The 14,334-nt window shown below is 33.1% G+C and overlaps 1 protein-coding gene and 1 long non-coding RNA gene across 2 annotated transcripts in view; both read left to right on the forward strand.

The window, feature by feature from the left end:
* LOC121239567 (NADH--cytochrome b5 reductase 1-like) overlaps positions 1-14,334 on the forward strand; it is a 52,663-nt gene that overhangs the window by 35,171 nt on the left and 3,158 nt on the right. The window lies entirely within an intron of this gene.
* On the forward strand, positions 4,176-11,312 carry LOC121239572. The gene is made up of 3 exons (XR_005935322.1): positions 4,176-4,305; positions 5,374-5,376; positions 11,299-11,312. It is a non-coding gene; the product is annotated as an uncharacterized LOC121239572 (long non-coding RNA).

Raw genomic sequence — 14,334 nt, forward strand, 5'->3', positions numbered from 1 at the left:
GGAGGAATCACCCAAATTTCTCATGGAGGAATGATCAGCCTGGCCGGTCTCCACCACCTTCTCAACAACCATTTCATCAGGCTACTCCTCAACACCAGTATCAACCATATCAGAGTTCTCAGAGCTATCTTTTTGTAGCACCTCCAGGATTTTAGCCTCATGTAGCTACACAGAGTTCTCAGCCTCAATTATCTGCGAAGAAGTCTCTAGATAACAGTATGGTACAGATGGCCAATACACTTCAGTAATTCATGCAAATTCAGGCCACCACAAACAATCAGAACACTCAGGCCATAAATGACTTGCGGGGCACCATCAATAAGATGAGCACGACATTGAGTATTCTAGAGAAAGGGAAATTCCCAGCACAGCCTAAGCCTAATCCTCAAGTATACCGGCAACAACAACAGCAAGTGCATAATGTCTCAGGGGAGGTTTTTGAGACAGCGAAGGTCGTTCTTACTTTGAGAAGTGGAAAGGAAGTTCCCCAACCAGAGATGACTATGGACACACAAGTAGTTGCTCCTACACCTGAAGATGCAACAGAGACTGGTGAAACTGAAAAAGAACCCAAGGTAGTGAGACCAAAGCTGAAGAAGCCTGTGAGTGCAGATGCTGAAACTAGTAGGGGTAACAACCTATGGTTCCCTATCCTAAGAGATTGACAGTTGGCTAAAAGAATAAATACCACACTGAGATTCATGAGATCTTCAAACAAGTAAAGATTAATATTCCACTCTTGGATGCCATATAACAAGTTTTTTCAAATGCAAAATTTTTGAAGAACTTGTGCACAGTGAAGAGGAAGCTGAATGTAAAGAAGAAAGCTTTTCTAACGGAGCAAGTCAGTGCATTGATATTGAGCGATACTCTTCAGAAGTTTGGATATCCCGGCTCTCCCAACATTTCCATTATGATTGGTGAGTCACGCATTGGGAGAACTTTACTTGATATGGGGAGTAGTGTGAACTTGCTACCGTTCTTAGTGTATGAGCAGTTGGGATTAAGTGAGCTAAAAAAGACCTCTATCATGCTACAGTTGGCTGACAGATCAGTTAAGGAGCCGAAGGGTATTGTAGAGGAAGTGCTGGTCCAGTGGACAAATTTTACTACCCAGTGGATTTTGTAGTTCTCGATATGCAGTAGTCAGCTTCCACTATTTACCAAGCTCCTGTCATTCTTGGAAGATCATTTCTACCTACGTCAAATGCTTTGATTAATTGCAGAAGTTGAGTTCTAAAACTCACTTTTGGGAACATGGCACTTGAGTTGAACGTTTTCAATGCTTGCAAGATGTCAACACATTTTGATGACACAAGTGATTTTAATGCTGTAGAGAGTTTGACACCAATAGAATTTATTTGTTCAACTTTTCCTTTCTCTGATGATGATTCTATTTTCTAGACACCTGAATTTTTACTTGATGAAAAAATTGACAATGTTGATGAAAATGTCTTTGAATTTGTGGACTGTTTTGCAGATTTTTTTTCACCACTTGAAGTACAATTTGTAGGCATAAGATGGAAACCCCAGTTTGAAACTCTACCACCACCAGATATACTTAAATCTTGAGAGGAAGAAATTTCTCAATTGGAACTGAAACCACTTCCTCAAGATTTAAAATATGTGTTTCTTGGTCTTGAAGAAGACACTTTTCCTGTAGTGATTTCCTCAAAGTTAAATCAGAAGGATGAAGCCTAGTTGAATGAAGTCTTAAAAAAGCATCGAGGCTCAATTGGTTGGACAATAACCGACATCAAAGGTATTGATGCTGCTGTTTGTACCCACAGAATCCATCTTGAAGATGATGCTAAACCGGTTCGTGATGCTCAACGTAGGCTCAATCCTACCATGAAGGAAGTTGTCAAAAAGGAAGTGCTTAAACTGCTCGTAGTGGGTATCATTTACCCAATCTCAGACAGTAAGTGGGTAAGTCCAACTCAAGTGGTACCAAAAAAATTTGGTTTAACTGTTGTAAAAAATGATAAAAATGAGTTGATTCTAACTAGAATGGTTACTGGTTGGAGAATGTGCATTGATTATAGAAAACTTAATTCAGCCAGTAGGAAAGATCATTTTCCTTTACTATTTTTGGATCAAATTTTAGAAAGAGTGGCTGGTAATGCATTTTATTGCTTCTTGGATGGATACTCTGGTTTTATTATCAAATTGCTGTAGCGCCTGAGGACCAGGAGAAAACCACTTTCACCTGTCCTTTTGGCACCTTTGCTTTTACCAGAAATCCTTTTGATTTGTGTAATGCTCCAGCTACTTTTCAGAGATACATGATGAGTATTTTTTTTAACACAGTTGAGGATATTTGTGAAATATTCATGGATGACTTCTCTGTTTTTGGAAAATCTTTTGATAGTTGTTTGCATAATTTGGCACGTATTTTCCAGAGATGTGAGAAAAAAAATCTTTTACTTAATTGGGAGAAATGCCAATTTATGGTTACTCAGGGCATTGTCTTGAGACATATTGTTTCTTTTGAAGGTATAAATGTCGACAAGACAAAAATTTAATTAATATCTAAACTTCCTATCCCTAGGACGGTTAAGAATATTCGTTCTTTTCTTAATCATGCTAGCTTTTATAGGCGGTTTATTCAAGAGTTCAGTTCTATCGCAAAACCTTTGCGCACTCTTTTATAAAATGATATTGAATTTGTTTGGACTGATGAGTGCCAAAAAGCTTTTGATACCCTTGAAGAATCGCTCACCACTGCCCCTATTATGCAACCCCCGCAGTGAGACATTCTCTTTGAAATCATGACTGATGCAAGTGATTATGCCTTAGGAGTTGTTTTGGGATAGCGTGTAGATAATAGACCTTTTGTGATTTATTATGCCAGTAGAACCTTGAATGATGCCCAGAAAAATTACACCACTACTGAAAAAGAATTGCTTGCAGTGGTTTTTACACTTGATAAATTTCGAGCTTACATTCTTGGTTCTTCTGTTACTATTTTCACTTACCACTCTGCTCTTAAGTATTTATTGACTAAGAAAGATGCAAAACCACGCTTGATTCGCTGAATTTTACTACTTCAAGAATTCAACATCAACATTAAGGACAAGAAAGGAATTAAAAATGTGGTAGTTGACCACCTCTCTAGATTGCCATCATCCTCCTCTTCAAATTTCAGCCTTCCTCTTGATGATAGTTTCCCGGATGAGCAAATGTTTGTGATTAATAGAGCTCCCTGGTATGCTGACATAGTCAACTATTTGGTGACTGAGCGAATGCCTTCTGAATGGTCCACCCAAGATAAGCGTCGATTTCTCTCTGAGGTATGACACTTTTACTTTAATGATCCATACCTTTTCAAATATTTTTTGGACCAATTGATTCGAAGATGCATTCCTGATGATGAGTTTTCTTCTGTATTGAGATTTTGTCACATGGGTGCATGTGGTGGTCATTTTTCAGCAAATAAAACAGTCGCTAAAATTTTGCAAAGCAGTTTTTATTGGCCTTCCATGTTTAAAGATGCTTATAATTTTTGTAAGGCTTGTGAGCCTTGTAAAAAATTGGGATCTAGTAGCAAAAGAGACATGATGCCTCTTTCCCCTATACTCACTTTAGAAATTTTTGACTGTTGGAGAATAGACTTCATGAGACCATTTCTAGTTTCTTTTAGAAACACATATATTTTATTAATTGTGGATTATGTTTTAAAATGGGTGGAGACTGTCGCTTGCAAAACAAACAACCATCGTGTTGTCCTAAAATTTTTGCAATCTTTGTTTGCTCGTTTGGGCATGCCCAAAGTTATCATTAGTGATGGGGGTTCTCATTTTTGCAACAAACCATTTTCTACACTTAAGAATAAATATGGTATCACACACCAAGTTTCTACCCCCTATCACCCTCAAACAAATGGGCAAGCAAGATTAACAAACAGAGAGATAAAAATCATTTTAGAGAAAACTATCAATCCTAATAGGAAAGACTGGTCAGTTAAGCTTCTTGATGCTTTGTGGGCTTATAGGACAATTTTTAAAACAAATCTAGGGATGTCCCCTTATTGATTAGTTTATGGTAAAACTTATCATTTACTTGTTGATATTCAGCATCGAGCTCTCTGGGCTATAAAACATGTCAACATGTCACTTGATGAAGTTTCAAGGTTGAGAAAATTGCAGATCAATGAATTGGATAAAGCTCGTCAGGATGCTTATGACAATACTCAGCTGGCGAAGGAACGCATAAAAATTCTACATGATCAGAAAATTCATCCCAAGTATTTCACACTTGGCCAGGAAGTTCTTCTTTACAACTCTCGCTTACATGTTTTTCCTGGTAAATTGAAATCCCGATGGAGTGGGCCGTACATTGTAAAGAAGGTTCATCCTCACGGGGTGGTAGACATTGTCAATCCGAAGAATGGAAATAGCTTTACTGTCAATGGACAACGTCTAAAACCATTTATGACTACCTTTGATCCACATGAAGGGATCTTGCTTGTGCAAGATTCCAGTGAAGTATTTTGATCTTTTCCCTCTTTACAACTTTCTTTACTTGCATTTTGTTTTTTTATTTGTTGTTTTGCTTTGATTTTATATTTCATGTTGATTTGTTTTTTGTTTTGCTTTCTTATTCTTGTGCACTTTGTTTTCTTTCGTTCGATTTATTGAGGACCATGTCTCTCACTAGTTGGGGGTGGCGTGTGTGCACAGATAAAAAAAAAATTTACATTAATGTGATGTGCATTGATACACACATGATTGACACACTCTATTTCTAATATTTTGTGAAATCTGAGCATCTTGGTGGAGTAGCTGAGCGGAATCATTTTGTGAAGATTTATTTTCAAACTTAAGCATAGAACATGATTTTTGAGGCATCATATTTTGTTGATGTGTAGCTTGAAACACTAGGATGCTATACTCATTGAGATGAGACTTGGTGAGATTTTTGTAGAACGAATGACAAATTTTGAAGGACATTTTGCACATGCTTACACTTGTATTGTTCCTTATTTACTGTTCATTGATTTAACACAAGAGAAGTAAATTGCAGGACTACCGAGCCATGCTTTAAAAAAAAAAGAGAAAAAAAAGAAAAGAAAAAGAAGAGATTTGAAAAGAATAAAAAAAAGGAATAAAGACGACTTAGTGAGCTTTTCTAAGTAAAGGGTTAGAAACAGTTATCCAAGATTTTAGAGGTTGAGTGTTCAATCTTTAAAAACATAACTGATGTGAAAACTGCTAGTCCTTTGAGCTTTGAGGTAGTCAGAATCAGCAATGGTTAATCTTAAGATTGAAAAATACTATGACAAATCATGGCTAGTAATAAGGAACACACAACCAGTTTAGCTCCACACACACATTTGAGTTCTGAGACATTTGCCTCAATTCTATGTGAAAGATTGTTGAGATAGTCTTGGTGGGTATAGCTCCTGGGGGTTGAGTAGTAATTTTGTGAGAATTCAGAATTGTGTTTAATTGTTTCTGTTTGGATTTCGATCTTTATGAAATATTCATCTCAATTAATTTTCACTATTTTGCTCAAGGATTAGCAAAACGCTAGTTGGGGGTGTGATTGAACTGAGTTATTGCATATTTTATACATTTAGAACTAATATATTTTATTTATTTCATTACATTATTATTGATTTTAGATGGAAAAATGGTTAGGATGAATAAATCCGAGTTGTATTTTAAATTGGTTAATAGTATGATTTATGCTTAATTTTATAATTTGTGATTTAATTGGACAATGTTCATTCTTATGCACAATATATTTTTTTATATTCTAATCTTCTATTTTATTTTATTTTATTTTATTTCTTTTCTAATTTTTATTTATTTTTAAATAGGCAAAGAAATGTATAAAAAAGTCAAAGAAAAAGGCAAATCAAAAAGTTAAAAAGAAGTAAAAAAGACACAAATCTCTTGATGTTTGGTTATTGGAAGGAAGTAACAAAGAATAAAAAAAAAAACAAAAGATGGTTCTTTTGGTTATTGACGGAAGCAAAAAAGGATATAAAAAGCAAAGAAAAAAAAGAAGTAAAAAGGAGAGAACGCCGCACAAGAGAGAAAAAAAAAATCTTTTTCATTTACTATTCGGATGCAAAAAGGGAGAACAACGTATACAACACTGCACGCAGCTGAAGAACTCCTCCAGGGGTCCAACTGCCGCTCCAAACCTCTCCTCTCTTGCTTTCTATTTTTATCTCTATTTATTTGACTTGCTCTTTTCAATCTCTACTATTTATTTAATTTTAATTTAAAGTTTGTGATGCATTTTTGAGATATTTGGCTTAGACCTTTGGACATTTTATTTGCTATTTATTTACTTCGTGTTAATTATTTTTCTCTCTTCTTTAAACTTTCATTTAACAGTAATTACAATTACTATAGATTGATTTTGAGAATTTGTGATTTGAGTACATGGATGATCTCTAGAATCTTGATTTTGAGACTTTTCAATTCTTAGTTCATATTTTGTCAATTACTTTCTAATCTAGTTTAATTCTTATCTTAGTTTTATTAATCTTTTAATTCCATTGCTATTAGATTGATTAAATCTTAATTAGGACTTAAATAATTTCAGTTTTATTATTTACTTTTCAGATTAATTAAGATTGTTTAGTTTAGTTGATTTTTTGATTGTTAATTTCAATTTGTTAGTCTTTTACATTTCATTTCGACACTCAAAAATCTAAAAATATGAATCTAGTCCATGACTGGTGCCTTTTCATTCCCGTTGCACTCTTCCATTCATTGCACATACCATCATTTTTATTTTCTCTTTGTGAATATTTTCACTATTTTAAACGAGTTTGATTTTAAGTAATTTTCTCTGAAGAGACGATCTAGGAATTTATTCCTAATTATTATGCGACACCGTCCTGCACTTGGGATAGCCTTTGTGTTACTCATTTTTGAGTGAGTCACATATTAGTCTCTCTAAAAATATGACACTCAAGCGTTGAGAGAAGTAATGAGGCCCATAGCTTCATCCCAAAAATGTGCAAAACCCAAGTTGATGACACAATCTCAAGCCCTCTAGAAAAGCTCGACACTCCGCAACTGTGTTTGTTATATGTCCATAAGAATGTGCAAAACCTGCCACAACTTTTCCATATTCATCCTGAATGACCGCTCCCCACCCAACACACCCGGATTCCTACAAGAACCACCATCAGCATTCAGTTTATACAAACCCGTAGATGGCCTTGACCACACACACACCCTCTGAGCGATTACTGGCACAATGGGATGATTAAGATCCCTTAGTATACCTCTCCCGCTAGAACTCAAGCCTCTTACAAACACTACTTATCATGCCTAAACAAAATGGTCAATTTGTGGTAGTTAAGAAATGTGTAGAACAACTTGCGATGCTTTGTAGTTACAACACTATAATGCTTGTCTCTACAAAAATTACCCTTTTGAAGCTATATATAATTAGTTCTCTTATAACCCTATATGCATGCCAAAACAACTACTTGGTGTTTAAATTAGAGTAACTTCTTCATTTTGGTGATGAGACGTAATTATTAACATGGCATAACCTACATACATAAAGTAGTTGATCGAATGAAGAGATTTGCATATCTATGACATAAAGACTAGGAGATCTTGGGAGCTGGTGAGTGGGTTTATTTAACTTTCATCATCGTAGTACCAGATTTTAGCACACCAATCTTGTAGATTGAACTAGGCTCGTCGTTTGGCATTAAGAAATATTAGGTATGATATTTAAATGAATGATCACCGATGTAATATTTTCTCGGCCATTTTTTATACGTCGAAAGATAACTTTCCACTATAGCATTATCAGCCCCAATATTTTGTAATGCTTTAAATTCAAAATTGGATTGTTGTCACTCAAAAATCATTCCTACCTTTACAATCCAATCTATTGTAATTTGCAGTCACATTACACCATTCGTGCAGGTCACTGCTTATGCGACAAGTCATGTTTTCAAAATCAACCAAAAAAGTCATAAACCGACCCTAATTCCACGGCTCCAAGTATATCTCTTAAAAAAATAGATAAATATAAAATTTATATAAAAAATATTAATTTTTAATAATAAATCTCTTCGGTAGAGTGGTAGGCGGCACCTCAAGTGGCTGGCAAGAGGCCCCACCTTGTCGGACTATCCCCCAACAGTTGGTGACAAGTTTTTTTTATAAATACATTATAATGTTAATCAGTATCACTTGGTGACAAGTTTTTTTTATAAATACATTATAATGTTAATCAGTATCACTTGATTGAATAGTAAAAATATTTAAAAAGTGTTAGTAATATTTATAAATAATAATAATAAAATAATAAATAATTAAAAAATAATTAAAAAATAATAATAAAATAAAAAATAATAGTAAGAATACTGAATATACTCCCTTGCCAAACACTAATCGTCTTCCTGTTGTTGCAATAGCCAGCTAGCTGACAAAAGCATGTGCCTTTTGTATTATTTATTATTTAATTTGTTGCAAATCACGATACTTTAGTTGGGTTTTAATTTAGAGACGGATTGATATGATTTTACAGAGAATTAAATAATATATTATTAAAATATTATTATTATTTTAAAATTTAAAAAAAAATAAATTATTTATTATATTTTATACAAAAATTTTAAAAAAAATATAATAATAAAATAAAATAAATTGAAGTGAAATAAGATGGGTCTCAAATCCAAACAACCGTTAAATTATAAGGGACTACAGACAACAAGTAAAAAGCAATTAGACTCTATTTTTCTAGGATTTGACACCAATTCCAGTATCTGACGCAATTAGGCTTTATTTATGGCGATCCTTTTTTCTCACGCAATGAAAACATATTATTTAGGGAAATAATATTCCGAAAGACTACCGGCCTATCGATTGTGTATTTTTTTTTATTTAATTTAATAGTCATGGAAGTATTTTTTTATAAATCTGTAATTTTTTTAAAAAAATATTTAAAAAATAAAAAAAGTAATTTACACTATCAATAAAATGTTTTTGATGATTTTCGTGAGTGACTGAAGCATCACCTATTATTTATAGAAAAATGCTATGTGTAACAACCTTGGGAAGCACTTGGAGAATCGGTGCCAACGTGGATAAGAAACTCAATGTTTCATTTGATTATTCTCTCTTAACCTCTTCCTTCTTTTCCTTCTTTTTTTTTGTTTTTAACTCTATTCTCATTCTCACGAAGGCCACTTCCCATGAAGCCAACCCTTGCCAATAACTTCTAAATGAGTTTTGTAACCTTGGAGCAAAGCAAACTGATCCACTAAAGTAAAAGTCCAACAAGGCCAAGCAGTGGGAAGAAGCTAATATGCAATGAAATTAAAAGATTAACAAAACTAAACTAAGAACTAAGCTAGATTAGAAAATAATTAATACAATATGAGCTGAAAATTGAAAAACTCCAAAATCAAAATTCTAGGATTCATCTATGTATTTAAATTATAAATTCTCAAAATCAATCCATAACAATTGTAATATCTATTTAATGGAAGCTTAAAGAAGCAAGAAAAATAACTAACATCAAGTAATTAAACAACAAAAAAAATGCTCAAATGTCTAGGCCAAATATCTCAAAAATACATCATAAACTTTAAATTAAAATTAAATAAATAGTAAAGAGTTGAAGGAGCAAGCAAAATGGATGGAGATGAAGGTGGTAGGCACTGGAGGATGGCTGCGCAGCAGCAGACGTTGGACACCTCAAGGTTCTTCAAGGTGCGACACTCTCTATTCTTGTTTTCTTTTCAAAACATAAAAACCCCCCAATGTATAATAATTCTCCATACATTGCGTCCCTCCCTCACGTAAAAAAGAAATCTTGCTTTTTCAAAATGCTCAAAGGTCTCACGTTCGTCCTGTGCCTCTCTTTGCCTCTCTCTCTCTCTCTCTCTCTTTCTCGCTTTTTTCCGTGTGAGTTGCCCAGCATGCATTTTTTAGAAGCCCCTTTTTTTTGCTTCTTGCCTTTTTTTCTTTTCCGCCCAGCCTTTTCTCCCAGCGTGAGTTTCAACCCTTTTATTTTTTTTTACCTTGCGTTTTTGGCTTATTTCAAAAAGTAGAAAATAGAAAATAAATTAAAAAGAAGAATAAAAATATATCAAAGATGTATTGTTCATGTAAGAAACATTGCCCAATTAAATCACAAGTTAGAAAATTAAGCATAAACCATGCTATAAATGAATTTAAATCACAAAACGAATTTATGCCTCTTAACTATTTTTCCATCTAAAACCAATAATAATGTAATAAAATAATTAAAGTATAATGCTTCTAGATATATAAAATATGCAATAATTCAGCTCAATCACACCTCCAACTAGCATTTTGCTAATCATTGAGCAAAATAGTGAAAATTAATTGTGATGAATATTGCATAAAGATCGAAATCCAAACAAAAGTAATCAAACACAATTTTGAATTCTCACAAAAGTGACACGCTACTACTCAACCCCCAGGGGCTATACCCACCAAGACTTTCTCAACAATCTTTAACATAGAATTGAAGTAAATGTCTCATAATTCAAATGTGTGTGTGGAGCTAAACTGACTATGTGTTCCTCATTACTAACCATGATTTGTCAAAGGATTTTTCAACCTTAAGATTAATCATTGCTGATTCTAACTTTCTCAAAGCCCAATAGACTAATAGTTTTCATGCCAGCTATGATTTAAAAAGTTGAACACTCAACCCCCAAAGTCTTTGGTAACTGTTTCTAGCTCTTAATTTAGGAAAGTTTCATAAATCGCATTCATCTCTTTTTTTCTTTCTTTTTTTTCTTCTTTTTTTTAGAAAAAAGGCTCGGTAGTCCTACAATTTACTTCTCCTGTGTTAAATCAATGAATAGTAAATTGAGGAATACTACAAATGTAAGCATGTGAAAAATGTCCTTCAAAATTTGCCATTCGTTTTACAAAAATCTTACCAAGTCTCATCTCAATGAGTATAGCACCCCGATGTTTCAAGCTACACATTAACAAAATATGATGTATAAAAAATCATGCTTTGTGCTCAAGCATGAAAATAAATCTTCACAAAATGATTACATTCAACTACTCTACCAAGATGTTCAGATTTCACAAAATACTAGAAATAGAGTGTGTGTCAATCATATGTGTATCAATGCACATCACATTAATGCATTTTTTTTAAAAAAAAAAAAAATCTGTGCACATACGTTACCCCCAACTAGTGAGAGACATGGTCCTCAATGAATTGAATGAAAGAAAACAAAGTGTACATGAATAAGTAAGCAACACAGACAACCAAACATGTGATATAAAACCAATGCAAAACAACAAATAAATATAAAAGACAAAATGCAATTAAACAAATCCGTAAGCGGGAAAAAGATAAAAACACTTCACTGGAATATTGCACAAGCAAGATTTCTTCGTTTGGATCAAAGACAGTCATAAAGGGCTTTAGACGTTGTCCATTAACAGTGAAGCTAGTGCCATTCTTTGGATTGATAATGTCTACCATCCCGTGAAGATAAACCTTCTTTACAATGTACGGCCCACTCTATCGAGATTTCAATTTACTAGGAAAAATATGTAAGTGAGAGTTGTAAATAAAAACTTTCTGGCCAAGTGTGAAATGTTTGGGATGAATTTTCTGATCATGTAGAATTTTCATGCGTTCCTTCGCCAACTGAGTGTTGCCATAGGCATCCTAACTAGTTTCATCTAATTCATTGATTTGCAATTTTCTTAACCCTGAAACTTTATCAAGTGACATGTTAACATGTTTTATAGCTGAAAGAGCTCGATGCTAAATCAATAGGTAAATTACAAGTTTTACCAAAAACTAATTGATAAGTGGACATCCATAGATTAGTTTTAAAAACCGTCCTATAAGTTCATAAAGTATCAAGAAACTTAAATGACCAGTCTTTCCTATTATGATTGATAGTTTTCTCCAAAATGATTTTGATCTCTCTATTTGCCAATTCTATTTGCCCATTTGTTTGAGGGTGATAAGGGGCAGAAACTCGGTGTGTGATACCATATTTCTTCGTAAGTGTAAAAAAAATAATTTATTGCAAAAATGAGAACCCTCATCACTAATAATAACTTTGGGCATGACAAAGCGAACAAATAAAGATTGCAAAAATTTTAGGAAAACACAATGGTCATTTTTTTTGTAAGCGACAACCTCCCACTATTTTGAAACATAATTCACAGCCAATAAAATATATGTGTTTCCAAAGGAAACCAGAAAATATCCCATGAAGTCTATATCCCAACAATAAAAATTTTTTAAAGTAAGAATGGAGGAAAGAGGTATCATGTCTCTTTTGCTAATGGATCCCAATTTTTGATAAGGTTTACAAGCCTTACAAAAATTATAAGCATAATTAAACATGAAATGCCGGTCAAAATTGTTTTGCAAAATTTTAGCGACTGATTTCTTTGCTAAAAATTGACCACCACATGCACCCATATGATAAAATCCCAACACAAAATAAAACTCATTATCAGGAATGCATCTTCGAGTCAATTGGTCTGATAAAAAATATTTAAAAAGGTATGGATCATCATGTCGTACCTCAGATAGAAATCGACGCTTATTTTGGGTGGACCATTCAGAAGGCATTAGCTTAATCACCAGATAGTTGACTGTGTCATCATACCAAGGAGCTTTGTGAACCACAAATAGCTGCTCATCCGTGAAACTATCATTAAGAGGAAGGATAGCCTTTGAAGGGGAGGATGGTGCCAATCTGGAGAGATGCTCATTTATTGTCCTTAATGATAATGTTGAACTCATGAAGTGGTAAAATCCAACAGATCAAACGTGGTTTTACATCTTTCTTAGCCAACAAATACTTAAGAGTAGAGTGGTCAGTAAAAATAGTAACATGGGAACAAAAAATGTAAGCCGGAAATTTATCAAGTGCAAAAATCACTGTAAGCAATTCTTTTTCAGTAGTGGTGTAATTTTTCTAGACATCATTCAAGCTAGCTGACAAAAGCATGTGCCTTTTGTATTATTTATTATTTAATTTGTTGCAAATCACGATACTTTAGTTCGGTTTTAATTTAGAGACGGATTGATATGATTTTACATAGAATTAAATAATATATTATTAAAATATTATTATTATTTTAAAATTTTAAAAAAATTAAATTATTTATTATATTTTATACAAAAACTTTTTAAAAAAATAATAATAAAATAAAATACATTGAAGTGAAATTATAAAATAAAATCCAAACAACCGTTAAATTATAAGGGACTACAGACAACAAGTAAAAAGGACACCACAGAAAAAGGAAATTAAAAATAAATAAATAAAAGCTTCTAGTTCAAGCAATTAGGCTCTATTTTTCAAGGATTTGACCCCAATTCCAGTATCTGACGCAATTAGGCTTTATTTATGGCGATCCTATTTTCTCACGCAATGAAAACATATTATTTAGGGAAATAATATTCCAAAAGACTACCGGCCTATCGATTGTGTATTTTTTATTTTATTTAATTTAATAGTCATGGAAGTATTTTTTAATAAATCTGTAATTTTTTTTAAAAAAATATTTAAAAAATAAAAAAAGTAATTTACACTATCAATAAAATGTTTTTGATGATTTTCGTGAGTGACTGAAGCATTACCTATTATTTATAGAAAAATGCTATGTGTAACAACCTTGGGGAGCACTTGGAGAATCGGTGCCAACGTGGACAAGAAACTCAATGTTTCATTTGACTATTCTCTCTTAACCTCTTCCTTCTTTTCCTTCTTTTTTTTGTTTTTAACTCTATTCTCATTCTCATGAAGGCCACTTCCCATGAAGCCAACCCTTGCCAATAACTTCTGAATGAGTTTTGTAACCTTGGAGCAAAGTAAACTGATCCACTAAAGTAAAAGTCCAACAAGGCCAAGCAGTGGGAAGAAGCTAATGGCAATAGTTCTTCTAGAAAACACTGATTGGAAAATGTGAGATTCATCTGTAAACCATCTACAAACCATTTGTCTTGTATTTCCTTGACAATAGATTAAGTTTTGTTTGCTCAAATTTGAGTCCATATGTAACTAACTCAAAAATGAGTAACGCGAAAGTTGTTCCAAGTGTAGGAAGATGTCGCGTAATAATTAAAAATAAATTCCTAAATTATCTTCTTAGAAAAAATTGCTCAAAATCAAACTTGTTTAAAATGGTAAAAATATTCGCAAAGAGAAAGTAAAAATTGTGGTATGTGCAATGAATGGAAGAGTGCAACGAGAATAAAAAGGACACTAGTCATATACTATATTTACATTTTTTAGATTTTTTTGAGTGTCGGAATGAAATATAAAAGATTAACAAATTGAAATTAACAATCAAGGAACCAACTAAGCTAAACAAT

The sequence above is a fragment of the Juglans microcarpa x Juglans regia genome, chromosome 7D (genome assembly GCF_004785595.1).
Source record: "Juglans microcarpa x Juglans regia isolate MS1-56 chromosome 7D, Jm3101_v1.0, whole genome shotgun sequence".
In the NCBI taxonomy this organism is placed as follows: domain Eukaryota; kingdom Viridiplantae; phylum Streptophyta; class Magnoliopsida; order Fagales; family Juglandaceae; genus Juglans; species Juglans microcarpa x Juglans regia.